Below are 17622 nucleotides of genomic sequence, written 5' to 3'. Positions count from 1 at the left end.
GCTTAATCAGTTTTGTGTTTTGATAGCATTTGTGGTGCTCTCGCGCATGTGCGGCCTGTTCTGATGTTGGGGAAGTAAAGAATTTTCAGTTGTGTTTCCAGCGTTGTCCTGTGTACTTCTCCTCCTTGTGAATGCGTCCTTTTCGCTGGTTTTCTACATACCATGCACCAACTGGCCCAACAAGCTACGCTTCTTCAATACTATGCACACGCCGCTTCATACGATGGCTGGCGGGAACCGTCCGGAATGGGAGAGACATTGGCATGCAGAGCACTTTACTGACAGAAGTGACGTCAACCAAGCTGTTTCCAGATAGAAATCAAGATGCAGACGTGCATGCAACGTGTGACCAAGTGCATCATGGCCTGTAATGACGGTTCTGCCAACGGCTCAGAATGAGTCCGTGCATGCAACCCGCATCTATCAGTGCGAGGCGGTCCGCCTGGCCCGTTTTTCCGCGCGCTTCACTTACGAAGACGTTGCGGGAATAAAAACTGCACGTTCATACCACCATAAAGTTATTGTAGAGGCGGTAAACAAAGTAGACATTTCTGTGATCGCTGGTGCCTAGTTCAAAAGCGCTTCTCGCTACACCTTGAGTAAAGCACATGTTAGGCCTACAACACCAAGCAAGCGGTGTACTGTCAGTCGGCAGAACGCACATCACTGCAGAAATCGTGCCAAAGGTGGACATTGCGCTTTCTTTTTTCCTTTAAGATACGAATTCTTAGTACAGATACTGCTACCTGCTTCTGCGTAGTGACAGCGGTTTTAGAGAAAGTTTGAACAGAAAGACATGTCGCTGGCATGGCCGTATACTGTGCACTGCACATCTCCGAAGGGTTGTAGTAGTCATATTCCTGGCGCGTCGTTCATATTTTTTCGAGATTCATCCGACATCTACTTAATGTACAGGAACAGAGCGCTCGCCTGCCTTGTCTAAAGCCGCCTCTTCCACGCTGAAAAGCCTGGCTGCGTGCGGTCTCAGAACAGTCTGCTAATGTGGTCCATAAGTGCTGTTAACAGTCTGGTTCATAAATATAATCTTCTGTGCGTCATCTGAGTAGCAGACTATCCTTAAGCAGAACTTGGGTAAAGCAGTATCTCACTATAGTAGGCAAATTCCAGTGAGATTTGCAGGTTATTCCAGTGCCTGAGTGTACCATACAGACAGTTAGGAAATACAGTCAAGTTACGAGTTTTGTAAGCACATGAGCTTACCCAATCTATTCATGCATATAACAAGAGACTATTGGCTTGAACAGATATTTACCGCCGCAGGCACAGGTAGCGCGTCACCTTCTTGTGGCGCTTTTGGAGATCCTCAGCCGAGCAACCCTTCAGCTTCAAATAGTGCCAGAAGAAATCTGCACAGATGGGGTAATAAGTAATGTTAGTGTGGTTGAATATAAAAAAATGAGCAGATCGAATAATGAGCATTAATACACCTAACATAGGTTGTCAGTTCGAATCCGTGCTGCAAGAAAGGCTCTAATTAACTAGTAAGTTTATGCTGCACGACAGGCTGAATCGTATGACACCATCTGGTACATTCATGCAAAGCGGTTCACCCACAAATTTTACAGGAATGTCGTGACTAAGCAGCCAGACTTTAATGCCTGCCAGACAGATATACATATACTGATCGATATAGTTTAGTTTCGAGCTGTGGTGCTAGAGCATCTCACTTCCACCTGCTATTTTATTCCATTATGTAACCACCTCGGCTCCCATGGCAACTACTGGGTTACACTGCTGCATTGGAGGCTGCCAACTTGGGTTCTATCCGTGGAATCAGCACAACTCAGGCTCAAAACGCAACCAGGCTGAGAACGCAACGCAATGCTCTAAAATTACTACCTCGGGCTAATAGCTCTGGGAGCAAAGCTTCACACACTGGTGCATAATATTATACTTCAGATACACCCAGCAAAGCAGTACAGAGAAAAGCCCTTTGATGAATAACAAAATTTAGCTGGAGCTTAAAAAACCACTTGCACTCTGCATAGGTTTGGGACTTGGGGGAAAAAGTGAGGTGCAGGAAATTGCAAAGGTTTTCAAGCAATTTCAACAAAATTTCAAAAATTATACAGCCCCTGATTTAGGGATGGCATACATCAAAGTGGTGACAAATGGAGTGACAAAGTTCCTTACACAGTGTGTGCACTGATGAGGAATGAGGACGATTTAGTGTTTAACTGGAAGATTAACAGCAAATAAAGTTTATTGCGCATATCTGCTGCCTATGAAAGGCTAACCGCCGAATTCAGAAGTGCGCCTCAACTCGATACTCCGTCTCCACTCTGTAGAGTGGAGAAAACAACTGCTCTTCCATTTGATGGGCAGTTAGGATTGAAGAATGCCACTCGGCATTACTTCAGACAAAGAGCTGCTCTAGAGACCTTCTTCCAACTGCCATCCCTCGAGGAAGCATGAAAGGCAAATGATGATGAGAATAAGGCGAAAAATTGCCTTTGGCTACAAAAAAGCATGGCATGGCTATTAAGTGTCTGTTTTATCACGCTGCACCACCTTAAGAACACAAAGAACCTCACCGTTCATTAGCCTAGTAAAACATCTTTTGCAAGCTGCCTGACGAAAGCAACAGAGAAAAACTACCGGAAACGCTTGCACATCTGGCAACCTTTGCCACCAATGATGTAGCGTCTATGTAGGCATTTACGAATGGTGTAAAAACTGCCGTTCGTCAACTTGTGGGAGGTTTCGCTGGCCTGCAGAGGCCAGCAGCGAAGCTGAGAAGTACCAAAATGGGTTTGGATTTATGGGGTTTAATGTCCCAAGTGACTCAGGCTATGAGGGATGCCATAGTGAAGGGCTCTGATAATTTCATCCACATGGGGTTCTTTCACGTGCACTGACATCGCACAGTACACAAGCTTCCAGCATTTTGTCTCCATCAGAATGCGACTGCCGCGGCCAGGATCGATCCTGTGTCTTTGAAGTCAACAGCTGAGCACCGCAACCCCTGAGACTGCTCCATCGTCAAATTATGCATTACATAAATGACACTGCATCACAGAAAAGGACTAACAGTCATGGCCAAACTGTAGTTACAGCCAATAGTTGGCACGTGAACCTGCTCCCCACATCCAAAAGCTTAGACAGCTTCAGCCAACACACAGGAATCAGATTGTCTCCCAAACCCCATGACACTGCCTCCCAAAGAAAGTGGCAGCCAATAAGTGGGCAACAAAAAAGTAAACTGTTTGGTTTGGTTTATGGGGTTTAACGTCCCAAAGCGACTAAGGCTATGAGAGACGCCGTAGTGGAGGGCTCCGGAAATTTCGACCACCTGGGGTTCTTTAACGTGCACTGACATCGCACAGTACACGGGCCTCGAATTTCTCCTCCAAAGAAATTCAGCCGCCGCGGCCGGGATCGAACCCACGTCTTTCGGGCCAGCAGCCGAGCACCATAGCCACTGAGCCACCGCGGCTGTGGGTAACAACTTGAACGTCTTGCATCACGCTACAAGGTGATGTGAAATTTGAGGAAAGGCCCCAAAAAGCACATAATTTTTAGATTTTCAGAGCACTCTAAGCCCTTTAAATGCCAAATGTTTTTGTAAAAAACAAGCCAGAAATTTTAAGCAATCAATTTTTTTGTGCACATTATTCTTGAAGCCACTTCATTGCATACACATGGGTAGCTGCAGAGCAGTCAGCTCAATGCACCGATTGTGGTTGACAGCACTTAGACATACAGACAAGGGACAGAAACAAAAAAGATGATGGCACAGGCACTGAACACGCAGCGATTTATGCACTCGTGGTAACAAGAAGTGGTATGAGAAGTAGTGGAAAAACAACAAAAGCTAGAAGCAAAAACCAGAGGACACAGCACAGGATAAAACCAGAACAAGGTGAGAGAAAAATTTATAAGCAAGTCATTTTTAAAAGACTGCCAACAGTGGATAGGTTTGACCAAAAGAATATTTAAGAACTGCTCTGATAAAATGGAACTAAAAAACCTTATACACAAACACAGACCAAGCGCAGTGAAAAAAAAAATGAAGGAGAAATGCCAAGAAAAACACGCAATAGAAGCAAAATGGTGATTGGGTAAGCAAACGAGAATTGAGTAACAAGCGAAGGTGAAGTGTGCTAAAAATTAAAAGGATAAAAAGGGAATAAAAACGCGCATGAGCCACAAAGGTGAAGCCAACAGTTAAGATGGATAAAAGTGGAAGATGACGTACAGTGAAGCCGAGAGATAAAATATAAAAAAGTGAAATTCAATAACCAGTATGAAGGCAAAAAGCAAGGAAAAACACCAAAAGAGGGAAGTTGGCGGAAGAGGCAAGGCATGTAACACACATGTAGAACCAGGGCTAGATCAAGTACATCCACAAAGAAAGGCAATCCTCCGAGTGAAAGCAAGCGTGTTCTTTACATTCACCCCGGAGCCTGAAAATCTCTGCGGCTTCCACCATTGCATTGCGTCAGCTTATTACGGGGCTCTATTAACACTGTGGCTTTCTCGAACTTTGGGCAGCATGGCTTTTTTGCGTCCCATTATCAGCAGTGGACTTGCAGGTACCTAAGAGATGTACCCGATAAATCAGTGTAATGCTCTCTTAGCCTTCCATTGATGCCAATGTATACCTTGCAGCAAGAAAAAGGGATTGAGAAAGCACTTCTTGTGCATGCCACTAAGGGTTTCTGTGCAATGCAGTGCAGCCTGTTTCTTTTTTCTTTTTCATTGACGATCCTAGAGAGGTGTGATAGGTGATGGGGGGGGGGGGGGGCGGCAGCAAAAAAGCATCTACTCTACTCTCGAATTTTCTAAAGGTAAATTTCACAGAACCTTAAGAAAATCGGAGAGAAAGCAGGAGTAGACAATGCCTTTTCTGACCCCCTAGCACCTATTGCAGTTGCAGAATCCTAAATAAAAAAAAAAGACGCTGCACCACGTAGCACAGAAAACCCTTAGCGCCATGCGCGGAGGGCATATAATCAATCCTTTTGTCTTGCGGCAAGGTATACATTGGCATCAATGAAAGGATAAGGGAGCATAAGATTGATTTATTGGGTACATTTCTCGGGAATCTGCCAGTCGGAATGAGCAAAACCACAAAACTATCACACAGAGGCAGGTGACAACACAAGGCCGTACTGACAACTGAAAATTTATTGAACAGCAGTGCTTATATAGGCAAGTCACATGTGTAATCTGCAAACAATCGTAAAGAGGCAAAAAAATTCAATGGCAACCATAGAGCTGAGCAAATATGACAATCACTTGCTCAAAAACGAAACAAAAACAACCGGGGGAAACACAGACAGAAACGCTAATTTTCCTGAAAAATGAACCCCGTAGGCGTGCTGACACACTTATCTGGCTCCGACATCAAGATGGCAACAGCCTCGACAATTTCTCTTTCCAACTGCTCCTTTCTTCATCCAATAATCTGTGCGCAGTTCAGTTTGGGATAGCAGTCTACAATGAGACAGTGAGTGGGACGGCAAATGCCTCCGGGTCTACTCAAGGAACACGCATACTCTTGCAAACAAATGTGTAAACATCTACCACTTTGGACGATATAAAACTGGCCACAGCTGAGGGGAATCTCGTACAACATGCCCGTTGGCGGTACTTTTTGAATGCCTCATGCCATGTGCAACGGGGGTGGTGTACACGATTCCTCTCAGCTGTGGTCGATTTTATACCGGCCAAATTGGTAGATGGTGAAACACTCCCTTGCAAGAGTATTAGCATTCCTTGGGTAGGCCCGGACAACCTTGCCTGCCTGTCCACTGTCCCAGTTGTAAAGACTGTTAACCTAAACTGAACTGCACATTATTATTGGATGAATAAAGGGCCAGTTGGAAAGAAATTCTCAAGGCTGTTGCCATCCTGAGGTCGAAGCAAGATAGGTGGGATAGCATGCCTTCTGTGTCCATTTTTCAGAAAGAATTAGAATTTGTTTCCCTCCCTAGGTTGTTTTTGCAATGATTGTTTGCAGATTACATGCGCAACTGATCCATATGAGCACTCATTTCTTCAATAAATGTTCAGTTGTCGTACCGCCTTGTGTTTTGCCTGCCTTTGTCCCATCCTGTTTTGCGGTTTTTCTAATGATTTCCAACCAACTGGCCTACAAGCACGTCCATTGCCAAAACTGTGACCGAAAAAAGCCATGCCACTCATGTTCGAAAAAGTGCCATTGTGTTCAAAAAGCACCAGAATAAGCCGACATGACGAACTGGTGGGAGCCGCCGGGATTTTGAGGCTCGAGGATTAATGGGCAAGAACACCCTCAGAAAAAAAGATTGCCTTTCTTCAGGATGTTTGACCTAGCCCTGGTTTTAAAAACATCTTGCATGCCTTGACTTTTCTGCCAACTCCTCTAATTTCGAGTTTTTGTTTGCTTTTATCTTTAATCCTAATTGAATTTCATATTGATATTTTATCTCTCTCGTTTTTTCAGTAGCTCATCTTCCTCCTTTAGCCATGTTAATTCTTGGCTTCACCTTTGTTGCTCATGTGCATTTATTCCCCTTTTATTCTTTCAGTTTTTTAGCTCACTTCACCTTTGTAGACCAATTCTTGTTTGCTTGCCCAATCACCATTTTCTTTTCACGGCATGTTTTTTCTTGCCATTTTACTTTTATTTCACTGCCCTTGATCTGTGTTTGCGTGTAGTGTTTTAGTTCCGTGTTATCAGACCAGTACTTGAAAATTTTGGTCAAACCGTTCCACTGTTTCACGTGCTGGTGGTCTTAAAAATGACTTGCTTAAAACTATTCCTTTAACCTTATTATGGTTTCATCCTTCCCTGCTCTATAGTCTTGGTTTCTGTTTCTAGTTTGTGTTGTTTTCGCACTATTGGCCATATCACTTATTGTTGCCACGAGTGCATAAAATTGCCACCTGTTGGCGCCTGTGTTTTGGTTATATATGCAGTGTTTCGGTGATTCTGGAATAAATCTGTAGTCAGCACCTGTGCCCTCATATTTTTTCTTTCTGACCCCAGTCTGTGTTTCTAAGCTCTGTCAACCACAAAGGATCAGACCAACTAGACCGACAGCTTGTCCTATTCAAGCTCAATGCGTACTTTTCAAAGAAATGCTATGGCGAAAACACTGTACTTACAGTAAAGCCTGCTTGACTGAACGAATACCACTGGCAATTCGCAAATTCCCAGCCTGCTCCTGGTTGCTGGCTCAAGCCGCACACAACTTTGTGGCTTGCACGACTTCCACGCAACTCTTGGTCCCTTGAAACTGAAACATAGAGGGATGAGTGAGAGATATCAGATTTGATATGCTTGTATTGCTGCAATGACTAAGAAAAAACGATATTTTCCATAAGAACAATTATTATTTCACACTAGCTTCGCAGAGTAAACCTCGTTTATCACGACCTCATTAACACTGACATACTGCACAGTCCCAGCCTGACTGCCTCTAGTTCTATGGTGTCATATGCTTGTTAGCTATGAGCCCTTGGCCTTGCACCGGTTAATACAGACAACCACGGAACGGGCAATCAGCTCCGAGCTTTTGAGTCATAGATACTCACAAGCTCAGTGGTCCCAGGGGTTCTAGAAATATTGGCAGGGCGACACAGTAACAAGCATTCCGCACCACTTGCTCTCGCTTCATTGCAAAAAACCTCTCACAGCAGACCTGTCCTCCATTTTGCAGTGTGAAAATAATCAAATTCAAAGCATGCACACAAAATGTGGACCTCTCTTCGAACAGAGCTTCAGAAATACGGGTATAATTATTGTAATTAAACCTACCTGCAGTTTTCAATTTATCCTAAAATTTTATGCAACTCGACGAGCAATAAGCATTAAAAAGGAATTAAAATAGCCAGCACTGTTTAAACAATATAGCTACGAAGAAATACGAGACGTATCCACTACTCTCCAGTGGTTCTTTAGCTTCATGCATTATCAATCTTCTACACTTTCTTACAGGCACATTTGCACGCGAAACTTGGGTTTAACCCAATCTTGATGAATCTTTCTGGAATGCAACAATCAGGAGAAACCAGTTTTACTCAAAAACAAAGGGCCCTATACAATGCATCACAAGGCCAGCTAGGCACACTCAAGACTACAGCCCCTTCCACAAGTCTCCAATTTGCCTGTCCTCTACAAGTTGCAGGATCCCTGTCCACTGCTTGTCGAATTTCGCTATCCCGCCTTGCTAGTTCTCCCACTGCCCTTCTCAAACTCTTGGAATTCTGTTGCTCTAGCAGATCATCAGCTATTGTATTATTTTTTGTTTTAGCACTACACACTCCATGCCAACAATGCTGGATAATGTACTTTAAATAGGTTTGTAGAGCGTGCAAGTGGCTTGCAGCTTGACGAATAGGTGAGAAAAAAAACGCGGAGCCTGACAAATAGGTTTGAAAAAAACGTGGGTTATTTGGAAGAAATGGGCTTGGGCAGGAGATGTAATGCAAAGGCAAGATAACCAGTGGTCCTTAAGAGTGATAGAGTGGATTCCAAGCTCTTTTCTTCTTTAACTCCCTCCTTTATCCCTTCCCTTGCATCATGGTTCAGGTGCCTATCAAGATGTGAGACAGTTACTCTGTCACTTCCTTGGCTCAAAAACCAATTTTAAATTTTTCAAGGATACTTTCAAGAACGTAGAGGTACAAACTGTACAGTATAACCACATGCCACAGCAATAAACCAGCAATACATCTGCGCTGACAGGAGCTTGCCAAGTACGCTGCAAGGATGCTATGCCACGCAAGATTTGGTGTCATCATACAATATTACTTTACTGACTGACATTTCAGTGTACAAGCAAGAAGCAAGAAATACCATTAAAGTATTATTGTACAGCACAACGTTTTTAAAAGATAAACGAACATTTTGGCCCTTTTAGAGGACACACATGCATAAAAGGCAACAGGTGTGGAATAGTCACTGCACCTGAAGCAGGCTCAACTTTATAATAACAGCGCAGTGTCAAGAGCTACATGAGCGGCTATATTTCGTACAAATTTGCAGTTCATGTAATAAGCTAAGGTACTGCTGTAAAGTGCATGTAGAGCTCTGCATGCATTTTTAAACACAGCAGTGAGCCTATGTTGAAAATATTTTTCAAAACAGGCAGGTAAGGTATGCGTAACTGAAAAAGATAATTACCATGAATGGCTTGGAGGGATGGCACAGCTGAAGGCAGGAAGCACGCATGGCCCAGCAGATGCTGGCAGCTGGCAACTGCAGATAAATACGTCCCGACCAACAGCTGTCAGTGCCAGTGACAATGTCATGAATGACAACAAAACAAACTGTCGACTGCTTCAGAAACTAAAATGAGGTATTAATATAGGAACACAAAAAGCAATGAGGTGGCCCATGACAAAATAAATAAGGAGATTGTACGTGAAACACCCATACACATTCTTTGAGTACATTTACATGACTGTCATAACCACATTGAAAGATAAGCTGGCTGGAATACCGCTTTATTTTTATGCATGATGAAAAGAGCCCAACTATTCGAATATAGCATGCGCAGGCTTTAGTTAATTACTATTAGAGTTCCTTGCACCAGCGTCTAATGTATTCTTAAACTGAACATAGCACCCAGTCGACCAGTTTACCTTGCATAAATGAGAAGAGAGAATGCAAAAGACATGCATTCAATACCAAGGAGCCCGATATCTCACGTCACAACTGAGCATGATACGAAAATTAGTAGTGCATTTAACAAATTGCACACAAATAACAACAGCAAAACATTTGTCGAGTGGTAATGCAAGTAGGGGCAAGAGCAAAAAAAAATACCGAAGAACACTGGTGAGTGAGGTGCAGGGAGGTCTGTGGGTAGGGTTCCGTGCCTGGGAACAGTTCCGAGCGCGGAGAACTGCTGCCGGCAGTCAACCAAGAATAAATAAGAGAAAGTGAAAATGAATAACAAACCATCACCAATTGCGAACGACCTGAGAGCGGGCCGCATAAGCGAGGCATACAGCAAAAAGCTTGAAATCCCAAATAAGTGTGCAGTTGCATCCCCAACAGTTCAGTGCCCTGAAGGAGAGGAAGCATGGACGCCTACAGTTCAGGGAAGACACAAGAACGACCTAACTGACATAATATTGCCAAATTCTGTTCCAATGGGGAAGCACAGATAAAAAGTTTACAAATGACTAGTACATATGCGCCAGCCTTCCACATGCGATCACTGTCTTCAAAAAAATTTGCATGACGAATATTAAGAAGTAAGCACTGATCCGATGAGCACCAACACCGAGCAAAACCATCCGTCGTCTGTTCGCAGTTCGCCTAGCGCGAGTGCTTCATCGCGCAGCACTGCCGCTCATAATAATCTTCTAAATAGCACAAATCCATCCGATGGGTACCAGCCGCGAGCAAAATCGCCCGTTGTCAGTTCCCTTGCCTGTTCTCAGCTGTCCACGCAAAAGCGCTCTCACCCGCGGCACTGATCGTCGTCTTCTACGCAGTACAAATCCATGCCAGTTGAATGTAGTAAACATTGTCTGTAGTTTTTCGCAGCGCTAGCAAGCGACCGCATAACTCTGTTGTGATCTCTGGTGGCATTTTTATTTACCACGGCACCTGAGTACTAAACGCAGACATAGACTATGAAGCAAGACTTGTCACGCAGGCTATACGTGCGTTCTTTTCTGGCAACGCATTATAGCTGAGGCAACCGCACGCAGACTGCCTCCACTGCCATCCCTCCGCACACTAATAACGCGTGTGAATACAGATCAGTAATAGAGAAGCGGTGACGGTACTCACCAATCATGCAGCTCATCCAGGCTTAGTAAAACCGCGCCGTCGTCTTCATTGCCTTTCCAGATGACAAGACGTCGTAGCGCTGCCTTTCTTCATGGCTTTGCCCGTCCAAACTCACCGATGTTGACTGGGCGTAATACTCGTCGTTGGCTTCCAAAACACACTTCTGTTCTTCACACATGTCCGCCGCACAAGCACTCAAACAATGCCATGAAAAGCCAAATAACACAAAACTTGAGGCAACGCACGCACTGACATGGCGCCGGCGCCAGCGGCTTTGCCCTTGTTTTTGCGTCGTTGAAAAACTGCAACTCAAATGCGCTTTTTTACTACTAATATTTAAATTATGTTCAGAAGAAAAATATCTCAATTTTTTTAAATTTATTTTTTTATTAAGTGCGAACACTAAAGCGCTTTTAAATACTTTTGTAGAAGGTGCGATCCTGTGATCCCATCACCCAGGGTGCCCCGGATGTTCTAGCAGACGACGGAGCAGACGACGGCGCAGACGACGCTGTTGACGGAATGAAATTTCGTTTGCTGCCAGCTAAAATCTCTTAATTGCGACAAAACGGGCAAAGAAATGCACCGTACCTCAAGCTGGTGCATATCAAGGATATGTTGGACGTGAGCGGTAGGATTGAGAGCAGCTGCGATGCATTACTTTGACTGACGCGGGCATGCTCGACGAAGATTTACACGAAACTGAGAGCTTAACTGTGACCCTTACAAGCGGATAACTTTGATATCAACTGCTTTGCGAATCTACGCCGATAGTTGCGTCACACTTTAGCTGATATGCAACAGCGGCTCGCACTCGCCGCATCTTGTTCGCGTGTACTTTCACAATTGAGCAAGAGCCCACATGGAAGCCGATAGAAGCAACTGTGTTTTCGAGTTCAGATTGTTCCGCGAAATACGAGCAGCTTGTTTTAGCACGCACTCGAATTGTAGTTCTCAGCCAGTGCGTCACGAGCGGTGACGATGGCCTCGATGACGAGCGTAAGAATCACCTTAAGGTGGCCGCAACGAAGCCGGTATCCCAAGCGTATATGTGCGCTAAAAGTTGTTTACCTGTGCTGCAAACGTGGGCTCAGTCGCAGTCCAGCCGCTAGCTGCTCAGTTTTCCAGCCTTGCGAGCCCAAGTCGCTAGCTGCTGAGCATTGAGGGAGCCGAGCTTTCAGAAATGACACTGCCCGCGAGCGCGCCGGGCGACAAGTTTGCACTGCTCCCTGGATGTCGTATTCGTCGATAAGCCTGGCAGGTTTCATATCGATGCCAGAGCTGAGAGTGCTTTCGAACTGGCTAGCGCTGAGGTGCTACTCTCTTCACTGTACGTTGTACTGTGAACCATGTCTCGTAGTGAAATAAAGATATGCGCGGTTTCCGCGCTAACGGTGACGTCGAGGACGAGCTTAATAAACGCTGTAAGGCAGCAGATATTCGATGCATATATGTGTGCTAAATTTGTTCACCTATGCTGCATGCAAACGTGAGAATAAAGTCTCGCTCAGTCGCAGGACAGACGCTCGCTGCTCGATTTTCCAGCCTTGCCTGCTCAGTTCGCGAGCTACTGAGCCAATCATTGAGCGAGCCGAGCCCTCGGCAACGACGCCGCCCGCGGGCGCGCCGGCCGACGAACTGCGCGCTGCTCTCTAGCTACCCTTGTCGTCGCTAAGCTTAGCCGATTGCACATCGACGCCTAAGCTGAGTGCGATTCGGAACTGGCTAGCACTGAGGTGCTACCCTCGCCACCGTTTTACTGTGAGCCCCGCGTCATAGTGAAATAAGCTCGGTTTCCGCGACCCCTTCAGGAGCAGAGCTAGCAGAAGCCAGGCGAGCTGCAATGGGCAGCAGAAGCGGCTGTGGGAGAAAATTTGTTTTGCTGTTATCGCTTCTACCAACAACTCGATATTGGCTAACGATACTCTATCCCAGAGCTTAGTAAATGGACGTGAACAAACAATACCAGTGAATTTTTCTGACGCCGGCTTCCGGGCTGGAAGGCCGGTTCCGAGAAGAGCGCCCTTACGCTTGCATGGCAGTGGCGCACGTCAAAACCGCCCCGACATTCTACTCTTCGCTCAGGTTCTCGTAGCACACTGTTAATAGCGAGGGACCAGAACACTTTAGTGGACCGAGTGTGAGGGACCAGAACACTCTAGAGGACGAGGCGCGAGGGCGCAGGAGACTGAACCAAAGCGCGCGATCGACTGACGTCAGTCCCAAGACTTCTGATTTCACGTGAGAATCAAACCAGCAGGCGAGCTGCAGGTCACTCTTGTAGGTGTGAGGAAGTGTCGGGGAGCTGCTGCCCGATCGCAAGCGACTGCTGGCCGCATGGCCTTTGCTATTGCGAGTGTGAATGGACATTAAACACACGTTTACAGTAGGGAGTCACAGAGTTCGCGCGAGTTAATTAAGCCCCTTGGTCACGGAGGGGGAGCCCCGAACTAATACATCCTCATGGGGAAGTCACTCACTGACCGAATTCTTGCGGCGCGACTTCATGTCGCAGATCTCGCCACCCAATCCTTGGCGTCGCGGGGTAACGCCACGTCGACTGACAAATATTCGGGTTCTTGCTCCTCCGGGAAATTACAGCGAAGGCGCGACGCAACGGTCCACGCGCGCGCCTTTTCTAGGTGTCCGTGTTCAAACACGCTCAAGGCTGTACTGGGCCTTAGGATTCGTACGCTGTTCTCTACATTTAGCGAGATGGTTGTGTCACTGTCATGAAATTTTCAATGGAAGCAATGAACGAAGTCGTAAGAATATATATATATATATATTTTTTCATATTTTATGATGATCTTGCAGCATGCGCGGCTAAAAACTGAAACGTGGAAACTTGATATGGGAGTCGTCTTTATCATTTATACAGGCAACAGGTCATGCGTGCGTAACATACATGCTGCCTTTGTGATAGCAGGACGATTACTGCGAGTAATATCTTCCAGCTTTTTCGCCATCAGGTTACTCCCATTACGTGACGTTAAGCGACGCGTATATGTGACCTTAGCCTTTTCTCCGCATGTGGTAGTGGGTACAGTATGTTGCGAGACGCACAGGTCACAGCAGCCACGAGTACACTGACCTTCAGTAGCGCTATTCGTCATGCTCGCGCCGGATGGAATGAAGACGCTCCCGTGGCTCGCAGCATGCCACTACCGCAAGCACTGCCTCATTCACAGGCACCGCTAGCATTCTCGCTGGTGCATATGCTTTCTCTTGAGCATGGTCTTCTTTCGCTCACACTGTCATGTGCGAACTGAAGGGAAGATTGATTGCGAGCGGCGCCTCTCATCCCCGCCAATTTTCGTGCGGCCGGTAGCTAGGTAGGGAAGCGAGTTGCAAACTCGAGTCGCGTTTGTGAATTAACACTTCATTTAATTCCCTCGATGATCGTCGCCAATCGATCAAAGCAAGTCGCATCGTCGTCGTGGCTCGCCAAAGTGCAAGCGATTTAACACGAAATTGGTGAATGTCCGCCTATCACTATCCGAAGATGGCGCTACAGAAATTCGAGATTTCTGTAGAAAACCACAATTACCATCGACTGCAACCTCTAACACGACACTTGCCTCGACAGATATTTGTCCCAAGGCCGAACCCACGACAGATATTTGTCCCAAGACAGAACCCACGACAGGTATCTGTCGCAAGACAGACCCACGACAGGTATCTGTCGCAAGACAGATACCTCGACAGGCTGTAGTGTCGCGCGACTGAACCCGCGACAGGCAACTCTGTCGAGGCACGCAGGCCCTGTCGCGCGGCACGACTCTCCCTGTCACATGACAGCACCTACGACAAAAACCTGTCGCGCGACAAATCCTGCGACAGGCACCTTCTGCACACTACAAAATACAGGAATGATGACTGTCGTGCGACAGAACCCACTACAAACACTTTTGTCGCGAGAAAGAACCCACGACACGAGCCCCTGTCGCACGACACAATGCACTACAAGACAGCTTGTCGCGCGACACAAAATTTTGTCGCGCGACAGATACGCGACAAAAAATTCGGTCGTGCGTTTTGATCGGGTTGTAATGTATCATTTTTAAGTATGCTCTGTTAAGGGGTGGCACACTTGCCAGTATTTCTAGGAACCTTCTAGATCGTTGCGTGCCATACTTGGAAGGCACTTTAATTCTCTCAAGTAGTGTTTCATCGCCATTTCAGCCTGGTCCCATACCTGCCTATGAGAGAATTTTTTTTACAATGCCTGTTTAACTGCTGAGTCTTTGTGCAACAACGCGCCATACATTTCTTCATTTACGTGTCATGGGACAGGTTTCTACGCACTTGACTAGTCTTAAACAGACTTCACACTCCCTTGCGCCATTAAAACTGACTATCATCATCGTCATCAGTTCTTAAGCAAAAATCTGCGTTGAAGTAAAATTTTACGATTGGCTTATACATGGAAAAGTGGAATATATTACCAAAGTATGCGTCATATTTGCGCGAAAAGAAATTGTTTCTTCCTATTCCTTGGCCTCTTTGGTCATGAGAACATTGCTGGTCTGCATCGAAATTTCTGGAGTCCTTCACTATCGCGTCCCTTGTTACCTCAGTCACCTTGGGATGGTAAACCCACATTCAACTTCGGACCACCCTCATGGAAGTACGGGCATTCCGGAATTTTGCACACTCCTCATCGTCTCCATTAATGGCAGGGTTCAAGCGGTTCCTAATGCTTTGTTATATATCTGCGCCTATAATCCGTTCCAGCCGCCACCTTTCCAAGCCTTTTACTCTCCCAAGCCCTCGTCCCTGTGCATAGAAACAGTGCTGACATTCACCTTTCCGCGTTGTATCGTAAACATCCCCCGCCCGCCTCCATTTCGTCTCTATGATTGACTGAGTCTGCCCTCTTCTTACCTTTAAGTCCTTCACTAAGGCGTCCCACATAGCCTGAGTCGCTTTGGGACGTTAAAATAAACGGTCTTACCTTTGTCCACTGTGATTCCTTTCAGCTGCGCTTGTCGACTACCTTTGATCCTTTCTTTCTGAAGAAAAAATTCACTTTTATCGCACAACTGTGCAGGAGACGGATTCTGACTCCACGGCAACCTGATGCAAGGACTTGCAGCAAGTGCCAGGGCCAGACCTACCTTGCTGCCACATACTGCAGGATAACTCTTCAAAAGGTGAGCTTCTGGTAACGTGTATATTCAGAAAAAATTGAGGGGAGCGCTTTGTTCGCCTTAAGTGCGGTGAGGCGAAAGCCTTAAGCGCGGTGCTCCTGCTTGTGTCACTGATGTGTGGTTAAGATGTTAAGCTTTGCCTCCAAGAGTGGAACGCGACAGCGTCTTGCAGCGCTGACAGGGAGTCCATAGAACGCCATCGCCCGTTCGGTTCTGCGCCTTGCTCTTCGAAAAATTGGTTTTTGAGGATACGAAATGTATCTTTCGCATACCTCGGTGGACACCTAAACCTCGCCGTAACGGGAAGGGAGGAATATGGGAGATAACCAAGACACTTGTTCTCTAGACGCGCCTTTTTCATTCCAAACCATCTAGCTGGCATGGCGGAGTGGTTAGCATGCTCGTCTTGCACTCCAGAGACCGGGGTTGCATTCCCGAGCTCGACCAATTTCCTACTCGGATTTATTTATTAATCTGGCCTGACTAGAAAGGTTAATTAGGCTAATTGGACAATTAAGCAATTAACCAAATTAACAAACAATTATTTCAAATACGATTCACATAGCACTGATTTATTATTGCTTTCCGATTGGAGAGCTCAGGACAGGACAACTTACCTTGGTGCGCTTCACGGGTTAGGGTAAAAGAGCGAACATAGCACAAAGAGCTTATCAGAAACGGTTAGTTAAATAGAGTGCTGGGTTCTATTTAGTAATTGTAATCTTATCTAGTACAAGCACTAATTATCGAGTTTGAAGCAGGGCTCCAGATAATTTTGATATCGCTGTTTAGCGCATTCACGTGAAAACAGCCCTATTTGGGCTTCTCCCTTAGACTACTCCAGTGTGGTTCGGATAGCAAAGTTCTGTCAACAATGCTCGCAGCCATGCTGTACCTCTCATATATGCAAAGATCACAACTGGGTGCGTCGTTTTGCTTAACCGCAATTTTGGGACCATTCAAATGCATTCTGAATGCATTCTCTCACCGAGTCTGTGCATGTTTAGCTACAGTCAGTTTCTAGAGGTCCGCTTACTGTGTGATGTCAGCGCACGTTAAAGAAGCCTAACTGCTCGAAGTTTCCAAAGTCTTTCACTATGATGTCCCTATGATTGCCTAGACGAAGACAAGTCCCCTTGTCGAAACGTTGGCTCGAGCAACCTGATGTTTTCCCCTCCCTTGTTCATTTTGTGATCGCCAAGGACCATCTATCACACCCTCTCTCTACCATGGACTCATAGCCTAAGTCACTTTCGGACATTAAACCCCTGCAAACCATAAACCTAGAGATAGTCTGTTGGCCACCTTTATCGTAGTATCCGCCAACACAATTCCTTGAATGACTGCTAGCAAAAGCCGTCTCGAGGATCTGAAAGCTTCTACCGAACGTGGATCAGAAAAGAGGGGAATAATTCGTTGCAGGGACAGTCTGTTTGCAAAAATTGGTTTTTCGTGACGTGTAATTTGACGGATCAGAGTAGAGCCGCCTCTTCAGTCGGATTTTCCGTATGAGATAGTATGGCCGCGAACACGTGAAAAGTTGTTTGTTGAGTTGGTGAAGAGATGGCTGCGGCATTATACTGAATAATTGTCTCCAATCACTGTAACTACTCACCTTTAAGGATGAATAGAATAGACCGAGCCTCCTACCACTACCGCGGAAGTACAGGATTCTCTCAACTTTATAGAATAAACTTCTACCTTTACGAA

General features: G+C 45.8%; 1 long non-coding RNA gene across 1 annotated transcript; it reads right to left on the bottom strand.

The window, feature by feature from the left end:
* Positions 1 to 1284: 1284 nt before the first annotated feature.
* LOC149347615 (uncharacterized) lies at positions 1285 to 11087 on the bottom strand. Its single transcript, XR_016292546.1, has 4 exons — positions 10760 to 11087; positions 9137 to 9211; positions 7117 to 7247; positions 1285 to 1367 (listed from the first exon to the last, which is right to left on the bottom strand). It is a non-coding gene; the product is annotated as an uncharacterized LOC149347615 (long non-coding RNA).
* Between the last annotated feature and the right edge of the window lie 6535 nt (positions 11088 to 17622).

The sequence above is a fragment of the Amblyomma mixtum genome, chromosome 4 (genome assembly GCF_055824585.1).
Source record: "Amblyomma mixtum isolate Tamu chromosome 4, ASM5582458v1, whole genome shotgun sequence".
NCBI lineage: Eukaryota > Metazoa > Arthropoda > Arachnida > Ixodida > Ixodidae > Amblyomma > Amblyomma mixtum.
Note: the sequence above shows the minus strand (reverse complement) of the source record. Positions and strands in the feature narration are given on the sequence as shown.